General features: G+C 46.9%; 4 non-coding genes across 4 annotated transcripts; 2 read left to right on the top strand and 2 right to left on the bottom strand.

The window, feature by feature from the left end:
- On the top strand, positions 1 to 82 carry TRNAS-UGA (transfer RNA serine (anticodon UGA)). Its single transcript has one exon. It is a non-coding gene; the product is annotated as a tRNA-Ser (tRNA).
- A 13,311-nt stretch (positions 83 to 13,393) lies between these two features.
- Positions 13,394 to 13,466, bottom strand: TRNAA-AGC (transfer RNA alanine (anticodon AGC)). Its single transcript has one exon. It is a non-coding gene; the product is annotated as a tRNA-Ala (tRNA).
- A 2,363-nt stretch (positions 13,467 to 15,829) lies between these two features.
- On the top strand, positions 15,830 to 15,911 carry TRNAS-UGA (transfer RNA serine (anticodon UGA)). Its single transcript has one exon. It is a non-coding gene; the product is annotated as a tRNA-Ser (tRNA).
- Positions 15,912 to 24,667: 8,756 nt separating this feature from the next.
- TRNAA-AGC (transfer RNA alanine (anticodon AGC)) lies at positions 24,668 to 24,740 on the bottom strand. The gene has a single exon. It is a non-coding gene; the product is annotated as a tRNA-Ala (tRNA).
- Between the last annotated feature and the right edge of the window lie 1,627 nt (positions 24,741 to 26,367).

Below are 26,367 nucleotides of genomic sequence, written 5' to 3'. Positions count from 1 at the left end.
GTAGTCGTGGCCGAGCGGTTAAGGCGATGGACTTGAAATCCATTGGGGTTTCCCCGCGCAGGTTCGAATCCTGCCGACTACGTGGATCAGTTTTTGGTGACTATTTTGACGAGTTCACTTTAGTTGTGAATTTCATAAAAGTTTATTATCTAGAATTTGCAAATTTTGGAAATTTATAAAATTATAAAAGAACATCTTTTATCTACAACCAAATTAATCATGGATACCGGTGATGCGCTAAAATAAAACAAAACTCACAGATGTAAATCCTCCATCGGGGCAGAGCGGTATAAGAGGACGGAGACACCGCGAGACATCCCAGGACCGGCAGAGTCCAGACAGATAATGTTTCTTTACTATAGGGCCCCTTTTTAATTTTATTTTTTTACAATGGGACAGGCTCTTGTGTAGTCAATCCCTTCTGTGGTCAGAACCTGGTGTGAAATGTTCTCCTTACTCCACAAACCATTATTAATGCACAGAGGTTTATACACTACTCACAAAAAGTGTTCGGGATATTTAGTTTTCTAGTGAAATGTATGGAAAATGTAAAAACTTCACTCTACAGGGATATTTTATCATGACTGTCAGGCATTTAAGTAGAAGCTGCAATGGGGATTTCCTCTACAATTTGAAGGAAAAAAGACAACGCCAGCAGAGGGTATACTCCCGCACCCTCCCAAAATATCAATGTCTCAATAACTTGTGGCTGGAAGCATTAATTCCAGCTGACAGCGGCGCCTCCTGCTGGTCACCAGTTGAGTTATTGTCTGTGGAGGCCGGCGTCCCACTCTTCTTGATGAGAAGTCCTCAGGTCATTTAGGTTCTAGAGTACAGAGTTATGGCCTCTACACGGTGACTCAGCTGATCCCATAGTTTTTAATGGGATTCAAGTCTGGAGAAAGTGCAGCCGCTCCATCGAGGTCTCCAAGTCTCCAGCAGCCGTTCCCTAATAATGCAACCTCGATGAGCTAAAGCATTGTCCTCCATGAAGATGAGATTAGGCCAGTTTTGTTCCTGCAGAGGCACAATGACTGGATTAAGGATGTTATTCCAGTAGTAGGGGTGGTCTCTGTACCATTCATACAGTGCAGACCCGTTCTTTAATGACTAGACACATCTGCCTACACAGTAACACCACCACCACCAAAGCCTCATGTGGTGACAGCAGTAGCTGATGCACAGCGCTCTCCTTGACATCTGTAACGTCCTGGATGTGGATTCACTGGGCCGTGCACCGGACTCCCCCAGAGGCAACCCGGAGCTTACCCCTATACAGGGACTGTCCGATCACCCAGTCATCCCACCAGAAGGCCTAAATGCTCGGTAGCCGGAACACGGGAGGTTCGAAGTCCAAGTCCTATAGAAGTCTGCAAGAGTCCAAGGGGAGTCGTAGGGAGGACGGATGACTGGAACCAGGTTCAGGTGCTGAGTAGAGACAACAGGCAGGATCCGGATCCAGACGGGATGTGCAGAGCGAGGTAACCAGGGACCGGTGACAGGATCAAACAGACGGATGATGGCGGAAACCACAGCAGACAGTCACGGGACACTTCCTGGAGAACTCCGCAATCAGGACAATGTCAAGGCGGCAGACAGGCTCTGAGGAAGAGACAGAGTTAGTCTTGGAGACAAAGTACAAAGGGACCTGAGCACCTAGCTATGGGAGCTCGTTGATCAGGCGCCATCCACATGGAAAGAGAAGTCTTATATACCTTGCAACTGTATCAGCCATATTCTGTTCCAGGGATGCTGGCCCGATAAGACAAGGTGAGTGAGCGCGGCCCCGCCCTAATACACATGCCTGAAGTCCGGGAGCCAGAGGCAAACACAGGAGGCCGGAGTGTGTACGACTGTCTCCCAACAACCAAGTCCCGATTGAAGGCAACAGTCCAACCGTAACAGAGAGACACCGCCACCGCCAGGGCACCAGTTTCTCAGGGCCAGCGCCTGCGGGCAAAGTAGGGCTCCTCCGGCCCATATCCAAGCCGGGGAGCGGGTTACCGGTGGGAACCCATCGCAACCATCATCATCTTAGGTGCAGGAAAAGGGACCGTCACCGTCACTGGGGAAAAGCAAGTGCAGCCGTCCGTGGGAACCGTCTTTCCAGCCGTGTGTTTTACCGAGAACTGTGTCATCGTCTCAGGCTGAGTGAGTACCACAGTGCCACAAGGCACAGCGCTGCCCCCGCGTCCCTGCGCCCACCAAGCTCTGTATCTCCCACCTCATCACTGGGCCCCGGGACAACCAACCCCCTACCCACGGAGGGGAGGACTAACATCTAGCTGCTCCATACCATCACTCCCGGGATCCCCATACAGAGCAGCGGTGGTGTCAACAAATCACCACGACCGTGGGTGGCGTCACGGACAATAAACAATCCCCACTCCCAAACACCCCTTTCATTCACGGGCGAGGAGCGCCGCTTGAGTCCCCGGGATCCGGCCCATCGCTCGAGCCACCGAGCAGCAGAAGGCCGCGGCGGCCGCGGCAGCCGGACCCGAGCAGTGGGAGAAGCGCGGCGTCCCCTCCTCCGCCCGAGACACTTTCTCCTGGGGTTCTCCACCCGGAAACCACCTAGATAATGCATCCGCCTTGGTGTTTTTAGACCCAGGGTGGTAGGTGAGAATAAAGTTAAACATATTGAAAAACAAGGACCACCAAGCTTGTCTCGGAGAAAGACGCTTAGCTAATTCGAGATAAAATAAGTTCTTACAGTTGCTAATGACAACAACCGGGTGGACAGCTCCCTCCAGGAAGTGCTGCCATTCTTCAAATGCCAACTTGATGGCAAGTGACTCCCTCTTCCCAATTTCATAGTTACACTCGGCTTGCGACAGCTTCCTAGTAAAGAAGGCACAAGGACAGAGTTTACCAGGTGATGGACCCTGAGATAATACAGCCTCAACCATTATCTCAGATGCACCCACTTCCACAGACAAAATAAGAGACACGTCTGGCTGTGTAAGTACTGGAGCTGACGTGAAGCATTTCTTAAGACAATCAAAAGTGCGCAAAGCACTGTCAGACCAGTCAGAGAAGTCCGCCCCTTTTTTGTTTTTTTTGGTAAGGGGTCTTGCAATAGCTGAAAAATTCCTAATGACCTTACTAAAATAATTTGCAAAGCCTAAGACGCGCTGCAGCGCCTTCAGGTTCTCTGGATGGTCCCAATTTAAGACAGCCTGCACTTTAAAAGGGATCCATCCTGAAACCAGTTGCGGAAATGATGTAACACAAAAAAGGTAGCTCCTGAACCGCGAATACACTTTTCAAGCTTAGCGTAAAGCTTGTTAGACCTGAGTAACTGTCGCACTTGCATAACGTGCTCCATGTAAGACCTTAGATCATTGGAATAAATAAGGATCCAAGTAAACAATAACAAATTTACCTAAAAGATGAGAAAACACATCATTTACAAAATGCTGGAACACAGCAGGCGCGCTAGTTAAACCAAAGGGCATCACCAGGTTTTCATAATGATCCTCCGGAGTATTAAACACCGTCTTCAACTCATCCCTCTCATAGACCCTAATAAGATTATAGGCCCCCCTAAGTTCAAGCTTGGAGAACCACTTTGAATCTAAAATCTGTTTAAAAAGATCAGGGATAAGAGGTATGGGTTATGGATCACGGACCATAATCTGGATGAGCCCCACGAAGGTCCAGACATGGGCATAATCCACCATCCTTCTTTATAACAAAAAAGAAACCTGGCGCAACTGGAGAGGACAAGGGCCTAATGTGACGTTTGTCCAGACTCTCAGTGATATATTTTTTGAGAGCCAGTCTCTCCAGACCGGACATGTTGTACAACCTGCACTTGGGTAACCTAACTCCAGGTTTCAACTGAATAGCACAGTTGTTAGGCCTATGCACCAGCAACTCCTGCCCTTTCTCAAAAAAAAGTCCATGAAATCGGAGAACGACTCAGGAATCTTGGGAGTTATGGCCAAGACACAGGTCCCCAGACAAGGTTTCTTACAGTATGAGCTCCACTGAAGGATATCCTGAAACCTCCAATCACCACTGGGTTGTGTAGTGAAAGCCACGGAAACCCCATCACAATGGATGAAGGTAGGTTACTGAACACCTGACAGGTGAAACGTTCAGAAAGCAGGACCCCAATGTGGAGTTCCAGATCACATACACATTCTTTGAAAACCCTCTGAGTCAATGGCAACAATCCTGACCGGATTTGGCAGCTCATCTACCCTGAACCCAAAAGAGGGGGCAAAGTGCTCGTCAATTATATTGGCTCCCGGCACCAAAACACTTTATTGGCCATTTCTTGACCCCCAACTTTAAACATGGTGGGTAGCAAACAATGAGTGACCATCATGGAGGAGATGCGTAAACCCAGGCAGGAACCCCCTAATCCCCCTTGGCTTAGAAGTTTTCCGACGGCCGGTCTTTCTGAGAGGCCAGAGGACAAATACTGATGACATGCTGCCTCTTGATGCAGAAAAAACATCGCCCCAGTGTTCTTGGAACACAAGACTTTTGTCTAACCTGGGTCATCCAACCAAGCTGCATGTACTCAACAGAGGTCTCCAAAGGAGGTTTTGGAGACACTGCTCTCTCCCAGGACGTATTAGTATCATGGGACCCCTGACAACAACGGCAGTCAATGCAGACAAACAGCGTCATAGCAGTCTCCAGACAGCGAGGAGTTTCATACATCACCAATGCCTCCTTGACCCGCTTAGATTTGCCCTGAAGAAACTGGCTCCTAAAAGCAGGGTTGTTCCATAGAGTGACAACCGACCAGTGCCAGCACTCTGCACAGAAGTCATCCGCAGGCCGATTTCCCTGTTTCAGTGAGCAGAGTTTGGATTCGGCCAAAGACACCTTATCAGGGTCATCATAAATCAAGCCAAGCGCTACAAAAAGACGTCCACTGTCCCAAACACTGGGGAATCGGAAGGCAAGGATAAAGCCCATGCTTGCGGATCACCGCTGAGTAAGGACACCACAATACCAACACGCTGAGCCTCAGCCCCAGAGGAGTTTTTGACCACATATGGGTTACTGGCATACTCGGAGAAATTGCACAACAAATTGTATGGTGCATAGTTTCCTGTTACCTTTTTTGAAAATTAAAACTTTGGAGCCAAACCAACATTTTAGTGAAAAAATTATAATTTTTTATTTTCACAACTCAATGTTAGACATTTTCGTGAATCACCTAAGGGTTAAAATTGCTCACTACACTCTGAAATGAATTTCTTGAGCGGTGTAATTTCCAGAATGGGGTCACTTGTGGGGAACCTAACTGTTTAGGCACATCAGGGGCTCTGCAATTGCTACATGGCATCCGCTATCGATTTCAGACAATTTTGCATTCCAAAAGTCAAATAGTGCTCTTTCCCTTTTGAGACCCTCTGTGCGCCACAATAGTAGATTTTCACCACATGTGAGGTATCGGTGTTTTCAGGAGAAATTGCACAACAAATTGCATGGTGCATTTTCTCCTGTTACTGTTAGGAGTATACAAAATTTGGGGCTAAAGTAACATTTCTGTGGGAAGAATTTTCATTTTTTCCTTTCACATTGCCTTAGGTCCTGTGAAGCACTTAAAGGGTTAATGAACTTCTTGGATGTGTCTTGAGCAGTGTGAGGGGTGTAGTGTTTAGAATGGGGTCACTTTTGGGTATTTTCTGTCACCTCGGCCTCTCAAAGTCACTTCAAATGTGATGTGGTCCCTAAAAAATGGTTTTGTAAATTTTCCTCGAAAAATTAGAAACTGCTGATTATCTTTGAACCTTTGTAACTACGTAAGAAAAAACATTATATTTCAAAAATTGTGCTGATGTAAAGTAGATATGTAATACATATCTGTGTGTGTGCGTGCGTGTGTGTATATGTGTATATATATATATATATATATATATATATATATATATATATATATATATATATATATATATATATATATATATATGTATATATGCAGCAAATGTGCAACCAGTGCAATGTCTGGCACAGAGTGAAGGCATCTGTGTAGTTGCTGGATAGAAAGTTGACCCTGACTGCTAAGATTCAGCAATGTTTGTCTTGTGTTTCTTTTTTTCTTGTTGGCAGCAGCGAAAAAGAATAAAAAAAAAGCCAGAACGGGGGGTGTGGCTTGACATGGCCGAGTGAGGACGTGCACCATTCCAGCTCCACAGCACTTTCAGCACAATCCACCGGCATCAGACTATTAGAATGGGCAAGACTGGCATCAAGCGATCCAGGGCTCGCTCCTCTACCCACCCGGGGCCACAGAGGAGCGACAACATCATTCCCTATCTGTCAGGAGCGAGGAGCCTGTCAGCCGAGGCTCCCATGCGGCCTGCTCAGGAGACGGAGCCAGGGGACGCGGCTGATATCCACGCGGCGGGGGAGACAGGATCCTGCCACCATCCGGAGCCAGCCGAGGCCACCGAGGAGAGGGGTGAGTGCCGGGATGCCCCGGGAGAAGCCCTGATCCCAGACCCTGGGGGACGCCACGTGGGGGAACCGCCATCACAAGATGGCCGACGGAGCCAGCAGAAGGCTGCACTGCCAGAGGGATCCCAGCAGGGAGAAGCACCAGGCGGCTCCTGTGGGGGGGAGGGAGACCGACGCAAAGTGCTGCTTACCCAGACAGCTCCGATCTGTGACCATATCTCCGCTGGGTCACAGTGTGGAGGAAGCATTGGAGGGCTAAATGAGGCCTATATAAATGCACAAGAGGATATACAAGCTGACAAAAGTCTCCCCTCCCCCCAGCCCACAGAGAACACAGAGGTGCCAGCGTGGGCACTGCCGGGGGGGACCCCCACCTTCAGCAACTCACCTCAGTGGTCGTCGGGCTCTTCCTGGGCAGACAGCCCCCCCCGGGGCCCACATATGCTACCAGAAACGCTGCACTATCTGGCTTCGCTGGGCCCTAACCCACACCATCCTGCTCCCCAGCAAGCAGCGCTTGTGTCCTTGAGGGAGGGACCCCACATGTCCAGTGCACCACAATGGACTTTCTATACAAATCCATGTGGCCCTTACCAGATGGGACCCCCCCTGGCCCCTCCAATGGCCCCGGTGGGAGATGATAGGCCGGCCTCTTTGGCGGATCTCCGCACGCTTCTTCAGGCAATACCTACTAAAAATGATATAATGGCCTTGGCAAACCAGGTGGTGGCGGAGTGCAAGCAGGAATTTGCACAATTCCGATCAGACCTTTCATCTCTCACCTCCAGAGTGGATGATCTCTCTTCCGCCCAAGATTCTAATACTGCTTCCATACAAGTGCTGCAAACCAAATTACAAGACCAATCCAAGCAATTGTTTTCCTTACAACAAAATATTGATGATCTAGAAAATCGAAACAGAAGAAATAATCTCCGTGTAAGGGGCCTGCCCGAATCCATCGCTCCAGCGGACATTCCCTCGGTTTTGGTCTCCATTTTCAACAACCTCCTCAAGCGCCCACCGGGAACCAGAATTGAGCTTGATAGAGGCCATAGGGCGCTTCGTCCCATAGATCCAGAGAACCCTAGACCAAGGGACATTGTGTGCCGCGTCCACTTCTATGGACTTAAAGAAGCCATCCTGCAGGCGGTCAGAAAGAAATCCAGCCTTGCCCATAATGGGAAGCCGATAAGGATCTTACCGGACTTATCCAGACATACCCTGGCCCAAAGAGCGGCCCTTAAACCCCTGCTGGACTCCCTGAAAGAGAGGGGGATCCAGTTCCGGTGGGGCTTTCCCTTTTCCTTGTCGGTCCGCAGAGGTTCTATAAATCATGTCCTGCGTTCCCTGGAGGACTTACCAGCATTTTTGTCCGGACTGGACTTGCCAACTATGACTCTCCCCCTCTGGCCCGACACTTTGCTTCATTCCTGGCACCCGGGGAGGAGCTCTGGGCCACCCAAGAATCCAACAGCCCATGTGCAGTCGACGGGCCTGCCGCAGAGGGTGGCTCGGCCTGGAGAGAGGAGGAACCCGTGCCCGGGTCCCCAGAGGTCACGAGACCTCACCTGAGCAGACTACTTGTGTCCAACAGAAGGGTGACTGGTGTCTTGGGTTCCTCCTAGTGAGCCGAACCGCCCTACACCTGGGAGGATGATTATAGGGGGAGGGACGACCTGAGACCCCCTATGTGGCCCTTGTTCGATTAAGGTTCCCTCTCTTAGGTTATTTGCCCAGAAGTTCAAGTATTAATTGCCTACTCGGATGCCGGTGTTTCATATAGTATCATCCGTTTATTAGTGCTTACTGGTTTTTTCCTTTACAGGAGCTGTTCTCATGTTATGCCTTGCCATTTTCTCCCCCACATAGGTCGGGAACCTCTGCCCTGCCGGTTGGTGCTGGGCATGCTCCCAAGGTGCGCAATTGAGCGCCTTAAGCTAAGCGCAGAGACTGTCCCTCTGCTTGTTTGTGTGTTCTCTGTTTTCTCATCTCTTGTTCCTTTTCTGCCTTCTCTTTCTTCTGCTCGCTCTAGCCACGGGCACCCTCCGCTGAGGTCGCGACCCAGTTTATATACGAGTGCAGAATCCCGATTACGTCATAAATGGCAAATTTGAACATCGCCTCCTTCAACGTGAAAGGTTTCAACAAGCCGGAGAAAAGGGCACAGATTCTGTACCACCTCCACAAACGTAAGATACACATAGCTTGTTTTCAGGAAACCCACTTTAAGACCAACCATTCCCCTAAGATTAAAAACAAATATTACCCTACTTGGTTTTTCGCCAATAATCCAGAGTCACGTTCAAAGGGGGTGGCAATTGCAGTGCATAGATCGCTGCCCCATCAAATCCTGGACCTCAAAATAGATGAGGGTGCCCGCTACATTATCCTGTCATTGTCCCTGGGTGACCATATTTTTACAGTTATTAACACATACGCCCCTAACCAAGGTCAGGACCTGTTTGTCACCGGCCTGGTGGATACCGCCCTGCCTTTGGTGAGAGGTACGGTACTTTTGTGTGGGGATCTGAATGTGACATTGGACCCGGCGCTAGATAATTCTAAGGGTAAATCCAGTCTCTCCTATACATTTATCAAGCGGATTAAGAGGTCATTACTACATCTACAAGTGTTCGATGCGTGGCGAATACAACACCCCTCAGAGAGGGACTACAGTTTTTATTCACACCCACAGGATTCTTACAGCCGCCTAGACTACATCCTGGTTCAGCATGTTGCGCTGTCCTGGCTCTCATTCACGGGGATCGGAAACATCCTGTGGTCAGATCATGCCCCGGTGTTTTGCTCCATACGTGTCCCCTCCTTGTCGAGGATGATGGGGTCGTGGCGGCTGAACGAATCCCTGCTCTTGAATGAGCCCTGTGCCTCAGATATACGTGCTTCTATTTCCAATTTTAGGGTGGATCACATGTCGGACACTACGGCACCCTCCTTCAAGTGGGAGGCCCTTAAATGCATCCTACGGGGTGTATTAATTAAACATGGTGCGAGGATTAAAAGACTGAGAGCCCAGGCTATAAAAGAAGCCCTACAGAAGGTCGCAAACTTAGAACTTCTTCACAAGCGGGCACTGAGTGCTCCCACTTTGAGGGCGCTTCTAGGGGCGCGACTGGAGGTTAAGAAACTGATGGACTCAGCATACAGCCACATTATCCAACTAGGTAAAAGTCGATTTTATGAATTCGGGGACAAACCGGGTAGAATGTTAGCCAATGCGATACGGGCCAAAAAAGCGACATCTCTTATTTCCTGTGTTAAAAATTCCCTGGATAAGTTGGTGCACACTACACCCGATATCGCTGGCGCCTTCCACAACTATTATTCTAAGCTATATAACCTGACCCCACCTCCGGTAGTCCCTGGTGAGGAAAGGCACTCTCCCCCCTCCCCGTTTAAAAAACTGGCTAGAACCATAATTGATGACTTAGAGGCCCCGTTTGGAGTGGAGGAACTTCTGCAAGTCATCCGGGACACACCTGCAAATAATGCCCAGATGGCCTGACAGCCAAATTTTATAAAGCCTTTCCGGAACTTCTCGCCCCTCTAATGCTGGAATCCTTTAACTCTATTTCGGAGGTTGCATCCTTTCCGGCTGATGCCACGTTAGCACACATTACGGTCATCCCTAAGACAGGGAAGGATCCGAACACATGTGGGAACTACAGGCCAATTTCCCTACTCAATGTGGACCTCAAATTGTATGCCAAACTTATTGCTAACAGATTGAACCCCCTCCTGCCGGACTTGATACACCCGGACCAGGTGGGCTTTGTCCCTGGAAGAGAAGCCAGGGACAACACCCTGAAAACCCTGGACATCATCCATTATGCTCATATTAAGAAACTGCCACTCATGATACTATCACTGGACGCGGAAAAGGCTTTCGATAGAATATCATGGGACTTGCTCTCGCAAACCTTGCACCATTTGGAGTTGGGCCCCAACATCACTTCTAAAATATTGGCACTCTATCGTTCCCCGTCAGCACGTATAAAAATTAATGGTACTCTGTCCGCCCCCTTTACTATACGCAATGGGACTCGACAGGGATGCCCCCTGTCCCCCTTGTTATACATTCTGGGAATGGAGCATTTGATGGCGGCTCTTCGGACCAGCCCGGACATTCGGGGAATTAAAATAGCGAATAGTGAATATAAATGTTCGGCATTCGCCGATGATCTTCTGATTTATCTCTCCAACCCTTTGGTTGGACTCCCGGTGTTGATGTCCGAGCTGGAGCGATTTGGGAAGTGGTCCGGTTTCAAAATTAATCTTGACAAATCAGAGGCTCTGAATGTGACCCTACCCCAGTGTCAGGTTTCTTCGCTGCAGTCCGGTTTTCCCTTCAGATGGCCCGGTGGCGACAGTATTGGTTACCTGGGTATTACTATTCGTCTGACCTCTCCAGGCTGTTCTCCCTTAATTTCCAACAATTTGCTATTAGGCTGGAGAAGGATCTTGCGACGTGGCATCGGGGGGTCTTGTCTTGGTTTGGCAGGGTTAGTGCACTCAAGATGACTGTACTTCCTAGACTACTATATCTCCTGCAGACGGTGCCCGTTCATGTCCCTGCGTCGTTCTGGTGCAAAGTTCAGCAATTATTTATCCAATTTATATGGTCCAAGGGCCGTCCTAGAATTCGGGGAGTGGTTCTGTCCCGCCCGAAGGATGCGGGTGGCCTGGGGCTACCGAACTGTAGGAGGTACCATCAAGCGGCAGCCCATGCGAGTGTTCTTGACCTGTTGCATGGTAGGGGTTCCAAGTTATGGGTAAACATTGCTCACGATGCATTCACCTTGTCAGTACCAACCCTGCCTTGGACCTGGCCCTTTTTGAACAAGAACAAACTCATGGTGGTTTATAGTGTGAGGCAGACCTTGCGAACCCTGCATGCTCCCGGGGGGAAAAATACTCTGATCCAGCCACTAGGCCCGTTGATGCCAATAACCGATAACCCGAAGTTCCCCCCGGGTGCATCTAATGCCCTTTTCCTGGGCGGTACCAGACAGGCCCCGCTACGCGTGCTCCACGTGGCACCCCAGGGGACGGTTCTCCCACTCACTCTGGTCTTGGGGGACTGCCCGCTGAGGCCACGCTATCATTTTGAATATGCACAGCTTCAGCACTTCCTTTCATCTGCCAGTCAGTCACATGAGCCCACACCTATGTCACCCTTTGAAAATCTATGTACCTCGAGTCCCAGCCCCAAACACGCTATCTCGGGCATTTATAAGTTACTGACCATCAATGACTCGGTCCACCTTCCTCCCTTTTGCAGAGCTTGGGAGAATGAGCTTGGACAGGAGTTCTCTAGAGAACAATGGGACCGCTGCTTCCATCTATCTCACAAGTCAGCAACTGCCACCAGGTCCCAGGAGACAAGTTATAAAGTTGTCTCAAGGTGGTATAGGGTCCCCTCCTTGCTTCACAGGTGGTGCCCGGGGGTCCCAGATGTGTGTTGGCGTTGCGGACGGCAGGAGGGTACCATGACCCATATATAGTGGTCATGTACAGTCCTGGCTGCCTTTTGGGACAGTGTCTTGAGAGCGACTCACGAGATCTCGGGGGTGGCAGTGCCCAGACGACCCGAGGCCGTTCTCCTATATATGTTCTCGCTGCCAAAAAAAATATATAAACAATCGCTACTCAGGCACCTCCTTCAGGCGGCCAAGACTGTTATACCTCGCCACTGGAAGACCGCCGAGTCGCCTTCTGTGGAGGAATGGATAAGTGAGGTGGACTTAATCTACCGGATGGAGCGAATTCTGGCCCAATCTCGTAATGATATTGAGACCACCGTTACAAAGTGGTCCCATTGGGAATCTTTCCTGACTAGTCCTAGTTTCTGTAACGCGAGGTAAAGTGTGACATGCACTCGTGTGAACGAAGTGAGACCTTCCTGAGTGCTATTTAATTATGGGTCTTGGTCCTGACGGATGGGGGTGTTCGTGGCATACCTCTCCTCTTTTCTATTTCTCTCCCCTCCTTCTTCACTCTTTCCTTCTCTCCTTTAAGTGATTCCTGCCTCTAATGCTATGGAATATGGAGTATTATTATTATTATTGAGTGCACCTTGATACTACTCTCTCTACTTTGTATGTCAATGATCAATGTTTGGAATTGCTTATGTTATGAAAATCAATAAAAATCTTACATTTTAAAAAAAAAAAAAAGCCAGAACAATGTGGCATTGTGTGATAGACTAAGTGGGTTGATCAGGTCTTTTTAAAAATAAAAAACAAAAAAAGAAAATGATCTCTCCGTTTGATGAAAAAAGTGGAGGATGCGCCTGAGTCTGCTCATGGCCACCTGTCCAGTTCTTGCAGCATCTTCTGATCCCTCGTTGCTCACAATGGAATCTTGGGGCCTCTCGCTCTGCACTGGACTTCTGGTGTCCAAGAGGGCTCTGTGCATGCATGCAGAAGGTCACGGCGACTATTGTGACATTATAAAGCCATTGGCCACCTGAGAGCTGGAACAAAACCATCCAAGATGCCATGACACGTGGTAGACAGGGTATAGTGTGAAAGGCCGAAATATTCCAACACAGGTGGAGAAGACTAGATGCGGCAATGGTGAAAATGGTGGTGATGCATAGCCGAGGGTCTGCAGAGGTGATGGAGTATAATGACTCTTATTTTTTGCATACTGCATTTATTATGCTCTTTGGATAAGGGATGTTACATTTGTGGAGAAAGACTTCTCTGTGAATCGGATTTTACTTGAGCTGCTCATCTCTAGAGATTAGTGATGGCTGCGCAGTGTCTGTGCGGTCACCACGTGGGGCCGGTGCTCGGCTGTTGTAGATTTCTGCACAGTAAAACCTTGTAGATCTCCAGTGATCGATGTCTCGTACTGTAAAAGGGTTTAATTGGGGGAATTAATTGGTCAGGACAAAAAACGCTAAAAAAAAATACATTTTATTCCTCCATTTGATAAAAAGTGGAGGATGCGGGCATCGATCCCGCTACCTCTCGCATGCTAAGCGAGCGCTCTACCATCTGAGCTAATCCCCCGTGTGGTCCCCTCGGTCGCTCACGTCACTCGGTGTCCGGTGGCCGCAGTGTCCTCAGCTGTTCTCTTTCTTGGACAAGCGTGTGATTGATATCGTAGGCTTATATAATCTGTAATAACGATTCCCAGAGAGGAGGAACCTTCTCACCGCACAGATCAGGATGACTGTGAAAGAAATGGAGGACTATCCGGCAATAGACCGGCTCCTGCTGCTGTAACACAAGTGCTATTCATCTGGACGCGGCTTGCGAATAGGACAGGACGGCTCGCTCTGTGTTTCCATCCTCCCATGTAATATTGCCAGATGGAGAAGTTATATTTATTTCTTTTATTTATTTTTTTACAACTTTTCCTATAACCACGATCAATTGGGTTCTAGAGGAAAATGATCACAGAGAAGGCGGCTTCTGTCTGGATAGTCCACAACGTACTAAGAGAGGAACCTACCCTAATAGGAGCTCCACCTCAGCAGTGCAGGCGGCGGAGGAGGTGTAGTTACAGAGAACCAACCAGCAGGATTTTGCTATGAAGTAAAGGCAGTGCCATACCGGCAGTAAGATGCTGATCGCATACCTGGTTATTAAATAGCTTTAATCAAAGGTGCAGCAATACCCTGCATGTTGATTGATGCATGCAGCATGTGTTATTCCTCCTCCGGCGTCCTCCTGGCTTGCCCCCTTTTCTTTATTTGTATATCGCACCACCATTTTTGTTGTTGGTGGCACATGCGCATTGCCACAGTACTCAGGTTTTCATTAAAATGACCCCAAAGTCCACACATGTTCGTACCGCGATCTTCAGGCCATTTTATTGATCACACTGGTGAAGACTATGAGAAGCAGCGGTGCGTGCACAGATGTAAAAAAAACCTGATGCTTCTCACAGTCTTCACTGCAGTGTGGTCAATAGGATGGTGCTGGAGATCGGGGTACGCGCATGCGCTGAAGAAACATAGCACAATCGTACGGATGATTGGGAGGTAATATCCTCCTCTTTTTCCAAGAACACATCTCAGATGTCTTTCAGATACCCTGGCAGACCCTCCAGACCAGCGGAGTATATTGCTACACAACTCCATGAGTTTCTAAATATCCACAGCCACAGTTTGGCTTCAGACAGTCCCTGAAGTTGATCCACAGTTAAACCTTCCCTTCTTTCGGTAGATCTTTCACAAGCTGCTTCATCAGTCCAGGTTTAATGTACGGAAGACCTTTCGTGGGATCACCTAAACTTTCCACAACTATGAGTTCAGGTTGCACATATGTTCTAATTGGCTCCAGTGGTGAGTTCTGTCCCATTCACACAAAAGCGTGGAGACTTTGTGTATCCTCCTCGCTACCCAAGTAGCAAAGAGAGACCTGTCAGATCACCACATATTGACCATCCTTGATCCATTCCCTCCCATTGTCTTATTACTAATGCTAGGGATGCTCAGTTCTCCCATATGGTCTAGCGGTCAGGATTCCTGGTTTTCACCCAGGCGGCCCGGGTTCGACTCCCGGTATGGGAAGATGATTCTTTTTATTTCGGCCGTTCTCTTATTATTGTTACAGTCAGGATCTTACTGACCAGTAAATATCACAGATATATAATATATTATAGAGCTGTACAGCGTCATGTGACCCATAATCCCAGAGAAACAGTGAGGTGACACCAGCCGGGGGAGGAGTCTCCAATAGCTCAGCTGGTAGAGCGGAGGACTGGAGGGGGAGCACAGACATCCTTAGGTCACGGGTGTGATTCCAGCTTGGAGGAGTATTTCTTAGCATTATATAATTATCTCCAGAATTAATCAGCCATATTACTTGACGAGGCCACAATATTCATTTTCCTATCCGATCGCTCCTCCCTCGCCCTCTCTCCTGATGTGAAGCTTCTATTAGGGTGATTACGGTTCCTGACTTATTAGCCGGCAGCAGATTCTCCTCCTTCTCTTCCTCGTTGCCGCGTCCTCCATAAATTTCATTTGTTGACTTTTTTCAGAGAGTTGGATGATGTTTTTTAGCTTTTTCACCTCAATTCATTTTCGCATTTTTTTCTTTCATCTGTGCCTTACTCATTACTTCATTTGCCCCTTTTTACAATGTCTATTTCATGTGGTCACCTGTTTGTTTTTTATGTTCTTTATTGCTGGCAGGTTTGCAGTTTCTAGATCTTTTCGACTCATTCAATTCTCACTTTTTAAAAAAATAGACAAATTGTTGTGCTGAAGTCTCCCCATGGAGTGAATTTATATACGTCTGTCATTTTTGGATAATATGTTTCCCACGCCTCAATGTACTCAATGACGAGATAATAAGCGAGTGACCCCGTGCCATGGTGGCCCACAGCAGTGTTACAGTGTCTTATCTGAAGAGTCTCATCAGTAGTCGTGGCCGAGCGGTTAAGGCGATGGACTTGAAATCCATTGGGGTTTCCCCGCGCAGGTTCGAATCCTGCCGACTACGTGGATCAGCTTTTAGTGACTATTTTGACAAGTTCACTTTAGTTGTGAATTTCAGAAACGTTTATTATCTAGAGTTTGCAAATTTTGGAAATTATAAAAGAACATCTTTTATCTACAACCAAATTAATTGTGGATACTGGTAATGCGCTAAAATAAAACAAAACTCACAGATGTAAATGCTCCATCGGTGCAGAGCTGTGGAAGAGGACAGAGACACCGCGAGACATCCCAGGACCACCCAAATCCCCCTACCCATGGAGGGGAGAGAAACATCTCGGCTGCTCCCTGTCATCGCTCCCGGGATCCCCGTCCAGAGCAGCGGTGGTGTCCCAACCTCACCACAATCGTGGGTGGCGTCACGAACTGACTTCCCCAACCCCAAAAACTATCCCCTTTCACTCACGGGTGAGGAGCGCCGCTCGAGTCCCCAGATCCGGCCCACCACTCGAGCCACCGAGCAGCGAGCAGCAAGCAGCAGGCTGCAGCAGCGCCGGACCCGAGCGCCAGCGAGAGCACAGCAGCGACAGCTCCCTCCCCGCCCGCGACATATACACTACTCACAAAAAGTGTTCGGGATATTTAGTTTTCTGGTGAAATGTATGGAAAATGTAAAAAGTTCACTCTACAGTGATATTTTATCATGTCAGTCGGGCATTTAAGTAGAAGCTGCAATGGGGATTTCCTCAACAATTTGAAGGAAAAAAGACAACGCCAGCGGTGGGTATACTCCCGCACCCTCCCAAAATATCAATGTCTCAATAACTTGTGCCTGGAAGCATTAATTCCAGCTGACAGCGGCGCCTCCTGCTGGTCACTAGTTGAGTTATTGTCTGAGGAGGCCGGCGTCCCACTCTTCTTGATGAGAAGTCCTCAGGTCATTTAGGTTCTAGAGTACAGAGTTATGGCCTCTACACGGTGACTCAGCTGATCCCATAGACTTTTAATGGGATTCAAGTCTGGAGAAAGTGCATCCGCTCCATCGAGGTCTCCAAGTCTCCAGCAGCCATTCCCTAATAATGCAACCTCGATGAGCTAAAGCATTGTCCTTCACGAAGATGAGATTAGGCCGGTTTTGTTCCTGCAGAGGCACAATGACTGAATTAAGGATGTTATTCCAGTAGTAGGGGTGGTGTCTGTATCATTCATACAGTGCAGACCCGTTCTTTAATGACTAGACACATCTGCCTACACAGTAACACCACCACCACCAAAGCCTCATGTGGTGACAGCAGTAGCTGATGCACAGCGCTCTCCTTGACTCTCCAACATTGATGGTGCCTACCATTTCTGCTCAGCATGAGTCGACTTTCATTGGGCTCCGCCACTGAGGCCCCCGGTCCCTGTGCCTGGTGGTGTGGTCAGATGCCCGTGCAGGTTGTCTATCACGCAGACCATGTGGATGTAAACAGTTTCAAATGATCTCATGTGACACTTAAGTGCCTCTCACCTCCCTTTAATGTGCCTGGAACCAAATCTGCATCTCCTGGCAAAAAAAAATGCACCAAAATCACAAGTACATGCTCAAATCGAAGGAATTTTGTTCCTCTGATAATAGGGACAGTTACAAATGAAATGTTTTCATTAACTGTAATACCACGCATGTGGTGTACATGGCCGAGTGCCGTTTATGTTTCCTCAAATATGTGGGGTGTACATCTCATAAACTGAAGGGGAGAATCACTGAGCATATCTCTAATTCTGTACTTGAGTCTCAAAAAATTAAAAAATCCATGTCTGGTCTATCTAAACATTTTTTTGAGCAGCATATGGGGGACATGACATCATTAGCCATTATGGGAATTGATCGGGTCAACTGCTGTCAGGGGTGTATGGATGGAACAGGGGCTCCTAGGCTGACCCTAAGACTGGAGCCCCTGTGCTGTCCCTTATCTCAAAGGCAGACTTGATGGTTGCCAGGTTAAAGCCACCAACATGGCCCTGTTTCCTGTCCAAGCCCTGATACTACTTCACCCAACCCAGGAAGTGGGCTGGAAATTCAGTAAAAAACCCCCACAAATAATCCCACACTCAAACACAAAGGAGGGGCAATATGTGAACTGGGGAGTAAGACAAAAGGGGTAGGAGATAAATACCCAACTGGAGGACTCACACACCACGCAGAACCATAACTTGTAGATTACTATAGAACTGGATAACCGTAGGAATTGAGGAAGGAAAAAGCTATATCCAGCACTCTGCCCCAGAATCCAGAGCCTTATAAAGGGTGAGGGAAGCTGGTGGTGATCAGCAACCTGAGCTCCCAGCAGATGACCACAAGCCAGCAGGGGTTAACTACTGCTGTACTGTAGAGCAGTGAAACCAGAACCAGCCGACACTCATGACAGGCTCTGCAACTAAGTGATATCAGGCTGTTTGTCAGTGTGAACAGAGTCCTATGCTGCCATGACACCCAACTATTGCAAGTCTGAACACCACACGACAGTACCTCTCCTTCTACTAGGGGCTTCTGGACCCTCAGAGATCAACGACCCCGGCTTTCAGGATGGCGATGATGAAAAGCTGTAACTAAGCACTCTACATGAACATCTGATGCTAGAATCCAAGCCCTCTGCTCTCGAACATAACCCCACCAGTGCACCAGATATTGCATAGAATGACGAACCAACCAGGAATCAATGATCCTAGATACCTCAAACTCCAAAGAACCATTGACCAAAACTGAAGATGGAGGGGCAGAAACAGAGGTCACTGAAAACGATTTATAAAACACATTATGGATCTTGTAGACAGCCGGTAATGCCAACCGTAAAGCGAGCAGATTGATGATGGCAGAAATCTGAAATGAACCAATGAAACGCGGTCCCAGCTTCCGCAATGGTAACATAAGCTTGATGTTTCTAGTGTATAGCCACACACAATCACCAACACACAGGTCCAGACTTGGCACACGTCCACAGTCAGCCACACGCTTATATTTAGTCCTCACGCTAAGCAAATGTCACTGAACGTTTCTACAAGAAGACACCAATACAGACACTACCTGATCCTTCTCCGGTACCCCGGAACACTGATCTGTATGCCATGTACAAAATTGAGGATGTTGACCATAGACATAGAAATATGGTGATACACCGGAATTCCTCTGGCAGTTGTTGTTAATGACAAACTCAGCCAGAGGAAGGAGCGCCGATCACTCCCCCTGATTGTCGGACACAAAGCAACATAAATATTGCTCTAGATTTTGATTCATCTATTCTGTCTCACCAATAGATTGTGAGTGGAAAGCAGATGACTGCGACAACTTAATGCCCAAGCGAGAGCAGAATGCTTTCCAAATATTTGCGATGAATTGTGTACCTCTATCAGAAAGAATATCAGCCAGAACACCATGGAGCCTGACAACCTCCCGTATGAATACCTGGGCTCATGTATTGGCATTAGGAACAGAAGGCAAAGCAGCAAAATGGGTCATTTTGGAGAATTTGTCAACGATCACTAAAATCACCATATTACCAGCAGAAGAGGTCAGACTAGTAACAAAATCCATCAAAATATCTGTCCACGATTTGCTAGGAATGGACAATGGTAGCAAACAGCCAGATGGACGTGATGACTTAGATCGCGCACAGATAGTACATGCGGAAACATAAGACAACATTCCTACGTATCTTAGGCCACCAAGAGGTCCAGAGTACTCTTTTCTGCCGGATGACCAGTCAGAACTGAATCGTGGTGCTCCCCCAAAACCTTAAGACGAAGGTTCAAAGGAACAAATGACTTCTTAGAAGGAACCCCAGATGGTGCCTCATCCTGAGACGCCACCTCAGTACTGAGAGCTGAAACCACTACACCTTTCTGCAGGATGGACACCGCTTCCTCCTGGGGTTCTCCACCCGGAAACCACCTAGATAATGCATCCTCCTTGGTGTTTTTAGACCCAGGGTGGTAGGTGATAATAAAGTTAAACATATTGAAAAACAAGGACCACCAAGCTTGTCTCGGAGAAAGACGCTTTGCTAATTCGAGATAAAATAAGTTCTTACAGTTGCTAATGACAACAACCGGGTGGACAGCTCCTCCAGGAAGTGCTGCCATTCTTCAAATGCCAACTTGATGGCAAGTAACTCCCTCTTCCCAATTTCATAGTTACACTCGGCTTGTGACAGATTCCTAGTAAAGAAGGCACAAAGACAGAGTTTACCAGGTGATGGACCCTGAGACAGTACAGCCGTGACCCTTATCTCAGATGCACCTACTTTCACAGAAAAAATAAGAGACACGTCTGGCAGTGTAAGTACTGGAGCTGACGTGAAGCATTTCTTAAGACAATCAAAAGTGCGCAAAGCACTGTCAGACCAGTCAGAGAAGTCCGCCCCTTTTTGGGTTTTTTGGTCAGGGGTCTTGCAATAGCTGAAAAATTCCTAATGACCTTCCTCAAATAATTTGCAAAGCCTAAGACGCGCTGCAGCGCCTTCAGGTTCTCTGGATGGTCCCAATTTAAGACAGCCTGCACTTTAGAAGGGATCCATCCTGAAACCAGTCGCGGAAATTATGTAACACAAAAAAGGTAGCTCTTGAACCGCGAATACACTTTTCAAGCTTAGCGTAAAGTTGTTAGACCTGAGTAACTGTCGCACTTGCATAACGTGCTCCATGTAAGACCTTAGATCATTGGAATAAATAAGGATGTCATCCAAGTAAATAATAACAACTTTACCTAAAAGATTAGAAAACACATCATTTACAAAATGCTGGAACACAGCAGGCATGCTAGTTAAACCAAAGGGCATCACCAGGTTTTCATAATGATCCTCCGGAGTATTAAACACCGTCTTCAACTCATCCCTCTCATGGACCCTAATAAGATTATAGGCCCCCCTAAGTTCAAGCTTGGAGAGCCACTTTGCATCTAAAATCTGTTTAAAAAGATCAGGGATAAGAGGTATGGGTTATGGATCACGGACCATAATCTGGATGAGCCCCCGAAAGTCCAGACATGGGCATAATCCACCATCCTTCTTTATAACAAAAAAGAAACCTGGCGCAACTGGAGAGGACAAGGGCCTAATGTGACGTTTGTCCAGACTCTCAGTGATATATTTTTTGAGAGCCAGTCTCTCCAGACCGGACATGTTGTACAACCTGCACTTGGGTAACCTAACTCCAGGTTTGAACTGAATAGCACAGTTGTTAGGCCTATGCATCAGCAACTCCTGCCCTTTCTCAAAAAAAAGTCCAGGAAATCAGAGAACGACTCAGGAATCTTGGGAGTTATGGCCAAGACACAGGTCCCCAGACAAGGTTTCTTACAGTATGATCTCCACTGAAGGATATCCTGAAACCTCCAATCACCACTGGGTTGTGTAGTGAAAGCCACGGAAACCCCATCACAATGGATGCAGGTAGGTTATTGAACACCTGACAAGTGATACGTTCAGAAAGCAGGACCCCAATGTGGAGTTCCAGATCACATACACATTCTTTGAAAACCCTCTGAGTCAATGGCAACAATCCTGACCGGATTTGGCAGCTCATCTACCCTGAACCCAAAAGAGCGGGCAAAGTGCTCGTCAATTATATTAGCTCCCGGCACCAAAACACTTTATTGGCCACCTCTTGACCCACAACTTTAAACATGGTGGGTAGCAAACAATGAGTGACCATCATGGAGGAGATGCGTAAACCCAGGCAAGAACCCCCTAATCCCCCTTGGCTTAGAAGTTTTCCGACGGCCGGTCTTTCTTAGAGGCCAGAGGACAAATACTGATGACATGCTGCCTCTTGATGCAGAAAAAACATCGCCCCAGTGTTCTTGGAACACAAGACTTTTATCTAACCTGGGTCATCCAACCGAGCTGCATGGACTCGACAGAGGTCTCGAAAGGAGGTTTTGGAGACACTGCTCTCTCCCAGAACGTATTAGTATCATGGGACCCCTGACAACAACGGCAGTCAATGTAGACAAACAGCGTCATAGCAGTCTCCAGACAGGGAGGAGTTTCATACATCACCAACGCCTCCTTGGCCCGCTTAGATATGCCCTGAAGAAACTGGCTCCTAAAAGCAGGGTTGTTCCATAGCGTGTCAACCGACCAGTGCTAGAACTCTGCACAGAAGTCATCCACAGGTCGATTTCCCTGTTTCAGTGAGCAGAGTTTGGATTCGGCCAAAGACACCTTATCAGGGTCATCATACATCAAGCCAAGCGCTACAAAAAGACGTCCACTGTCCCAAACACTGGAGAATCGGAAGGCAAGGAAAAAGCCCATGCTTGCGGATCACCGCTGAGTAAGGACACCACAATACCAACACGCCGAGCCTCTGCCCCAGAGGAGTTTTTGACCACATATGGGTTACTGGCGTACTCAGTAAAAATTGCACAACAAATTGTATGGTGCGTAGTTTCCTGTTACCTTTTTTAAAAATTAAAACTTTGGAGCCAAACCAACATTTTAGTGAAAAAATTATAATTTTTTATTTTCACAACTCAATGTTAGACATTTTCATGAATCACCTAAGGGTTAAAATTGCTCACTACACTCTGAAATGAATTTCTTGAGCGGTGTAATTTCCAGAATGGGGTCACTTGTGGGGAACCTAACTGTTTAGGCACATCAGGGGCTCTGCAATTGCTACATGGCGTCCACTATCGATTTCAGACAATTTTGCATTCCAAAAGTCAAATAGTGCTCTTTCCCTTTTGAGACCCTCTGTGCGCCACAATAGTAGATTTTCACCACATGTGAGGTATCTGTGTTCTCAGGAGAAATTGCACAACAAATTGCATGGTGCATTTTCTCCTGTTACTGTTAGGAATATACAAAATTTGGGGCTAAAGTAACATTTCTGTGGGAAGAATTTTCATTTTTTCCTTTCACATTGCCTTAGCTCCTGTGAAGCACTTAAAGGGTTAATGAACTCTTGGATGTGTCTTGAGCAGTGTGAGGGGTGCAGTGTTTAGAATGGGGTCACTTTTGGGTATTTTCTGTCACCTCGGCCTCTCAAAGTCACTTCAAATGTGATGTGGTCCCTAAAAAATGGTTTTGTAAATTTTGCTCGAAAAATTAGAAATTGCTGATTATCTTTGACCCCTTCTAACTTCGTAAGATAAAACATTATATTTCAAAAATTGTGCTGATGTAAAGTAGATATGTAATACATATCTGTGTGTGTGCGTGCGTGCGTATATATATTTATATATATATATATATATATATATATATATATATATATATATATATATATATATATATATATATATATATATATATATATATATATATATATATATATATATATATATATATATATATATATATACATATATATATATATATATATATACAGCAAATGGGCAACCAGTGCTATGTCTGGCACAGAGTGAAGGCATCCGTGTAGTTGCTGGATTGGAGGTTGACCCTGACTTCTAAGATTCAGCAATGTTTGTCTCGTGTTTCTTTCTTTCTTGTTGACAGCAGCGGAAAAGAATAAAAAAAGCCAGAACAATGTGGCATTGTGTGATAGACTAAGTGGGTTGATCAGGTCTTTTTACAAATAAAAAACAAAAAAAGAAAATTATCTCTCCGTTTGATGAAACAAGTGGAGGATGCGCCTGAGTCTGCTCATGGCCACCTGTCCAGTTCTTGCAGCATCTTCTGATCCCTCGTTGCTCACAATGGAATCTTGGGGCCTCTCGCTCTGCACTGGACGTCTGGTGTCCAAGAGGGCTCTGTGCATGCATGCAGAAGGTCACGGCGAATATTGTGACATTATGATGCCATTGGCCACCTGAGAGCTTGAAAAAAACCATCCAAGATGCCATGACACGTGGTAGACAGGGTATAGTGTGAAAGGCCGAAATATTCCAACACAGGCGGAGAAGACTAGATGCGGCGATGGTGAAAATGGTGGTGATGCATGGCCGAGGGTCTGCAGAGGTGATGGAGTATAATGACTCTTAAGGGGGCTTTACACGCTACGATATCGTTAATGTTTTATCGTCAGGGTCACGTTGTTAGTGACGCACATCCGGCGTCATTAACGATATCGCAGCGTGTGATACTTACTAGCGACCTTAAGCGACCTCAAAAATGGTGAAAATCGTTCACCATGGAGAGGTCGTCCCAAAACCAAAAATCGGTAATGGTTGATTATCGATGTGGTTCGTTGCTCCTGCGGCAGCACACATCGCTGTGTGTGACACCGCAGGAGCGAGGAACGTCTCCTTACCGGCCGCCGTCCGCAATGCGGAAGGAAGGAGGTGGGCGGGATGTTACGTCACTCCGCTTTGATTGGCCGGCCACTTGAGGGAGGGATTGTTTGGCAGTCACAGCGACGCCGCTGACCAGGTAAGTGCATGTGACGCTGCTGTAGCGATAATGTTCGCTGCGACAGCGATCACACGATATCGCATCCACGACGGGGGCGGGTGCTTACACGCTCGATATTGGTAGAAATTGCTAGCGATGTTGTAGCGTGCAAAGCCCGCTTTATTTTTTGCATACTGCATTTATTATGCTCTTTGGATAAGGGATGTTACATTTGTGGAGAAAGACTTCTCTGTGAATCGGATTTTACTTGAGCTGCTCATCTCTAGAGATTAGTGATGGCTGCGCAGTGTCTGTGCGGTCACCACGTGGGGCCGGTGCTCGGCTGTTGTAGATTTCTGCACAGTAAAACCTTGTAGATCTCCAGTGATCGATGTCTCCTACTGTAAAAGGGTTTAATTGGGGGAATTAATTGGTCAGGACAAAAAAAGCTAAAAAAATACATTTTATTTCTCCATTTGATAAAAAGTGGAGGATGCGGGCATCGATCCCGCTACCTCTCGCATGCTAAGCGAGCGCTCTACCATCTGAGCTAATCCCCCGTGTGGTCCCCTCGGTCGCTCACGTCACTCGGTGTCCGGTGGCCGCAGTGTCCTCAGCTGTTCTCTTTCTTGGACAAGCGTGTGATTGATATCGTAGGCTTATATAATCTGTAATAACGATTCCCAGAGAGGAGGAACGTTCTCACCGCACAGATCAGGATGACTGTGAAAGAAATGGAGGACTATCCGGCAATACACCGGCTCCTGCTGCTGTAACACAAGTGCTATTCATCTGGACGCGGCTTGCGAATAGGACAGGACGGCTCGCTCTGTGTTTCCATCCTCCCATGTAATATTGCCAGATGGAGAAGTTATATTTATTTCTTTTATTTATTTTTTTACAACTTTTCCTATAACCACGATCAATTGGGTTCTAGAGGAAAATGATCACAGAGAAGGCGGCTTCTGTCTGGATAGTCCACAACGTACTAAGAGAGGAACCTACCCTAATAGGAGCTCCACCTCAGCAGTGCAGGCGGCGGAGGAGGTGTAGTTACAGAGAACCAACCAGCAGGATTTTGCTATGAAGTAAAGGCAGTGCCATACCGGCAGTAAGATGCTAATCGCATACCTGGTTATTAAATAGCTTTAATAAAAGTTGCAGCAATACCCTGCATTTTGATTGATGCGTGCAGCATGTGTTATTCCTCCTCCGGCGTCCTCCTGGCTTGCCCCCTTTTCTTTATTTGTATATCGCACTTGCTGCTGTTGGTGGCACATGCGCATTGCCACAGTACTCAGGTTTTCATTAAAATGGCGCCAAAGTCCACACATGTTCGTACCGCGATCTTCAGCGCCATTTTATTGATCACACTGTGGTGAAGACTATGAGAAGCAGCGGTGTGTGCGGATGCAAACAAAATCTGATGCTTCTCACAGTCTTCACTGCAGTGTGGTCAAAAGAATGGCGCTGGAGATCGGGGTACGCGCATGCGCTGAAGAATCATAGCACAATCGTACGGATGATTGGGAGGTAATATCCTCTTTTTCCAAGAACACATCTCAGACGTCTTTCAGATCCCCTGGCAGACCCTCCAGACCAGCGGAGTATATTTCTACACAACTCCATGAGTTTCTAAATATCCACAGCCACAGTTTGGCTTCATATTATTCCAAAAAATGGTCTGGCTCACTAATGTGGTGCTCAGGAGAAAAATTAGTCCATATATAGAAGAAACTCCGGCACACAATGATGAATCAATTAATATTTTATTTTCATAAATTGATTATTCAGATGTAACGTTTCGGCTGATGCATTCTTCACAACTGAAATTCATATAACAAAATAAAGTATAACAAGAGAAAATCAGTACCAATATTCATTCATATTTCATATTAGTAGCTATCAAGTAATTTATGACTTGATATAATAAATCATTTTACCTAAATGATGTAATGAGTAATATCTGAGAAGAGCGTCAGACGCATGTGACCAATTGTATCTGGAAAAATAATAATAATGCCCACATTTCAGGAATCATAAAAATCATAAAAATACCCTAATATATACATTAGGATGAATTTGGGAATTATAATATAATCATATATTACTTTTCAAAATGAAGGTAATGACGTTTTCTATTTTGATCATTGATTTGTTTTATAAGCATGGTTGCTTCTTTTGAGT

This window comes from Anomaloglossus baeobatrachus, chromosome 3 (genome assembly GCF_048569485.1).
Source record: "Anomaloglossus baeobatrachus isolate aAnoBae1 chromosome 3, aAnoBae1.hap1, whole genome shotgun sequence".
Taxonomy (NCBI): Eukaryota; Metazoa; Chordata; class Amphibia; order Anura; family Aromobatidae; genus Anomaloglossus; species Anomaloglossus baeobatrachus.
Note: the sequence above shows the minus strand (reverse complement) of the source record. Positions and strands in the feature narration are given on the sequence as shown.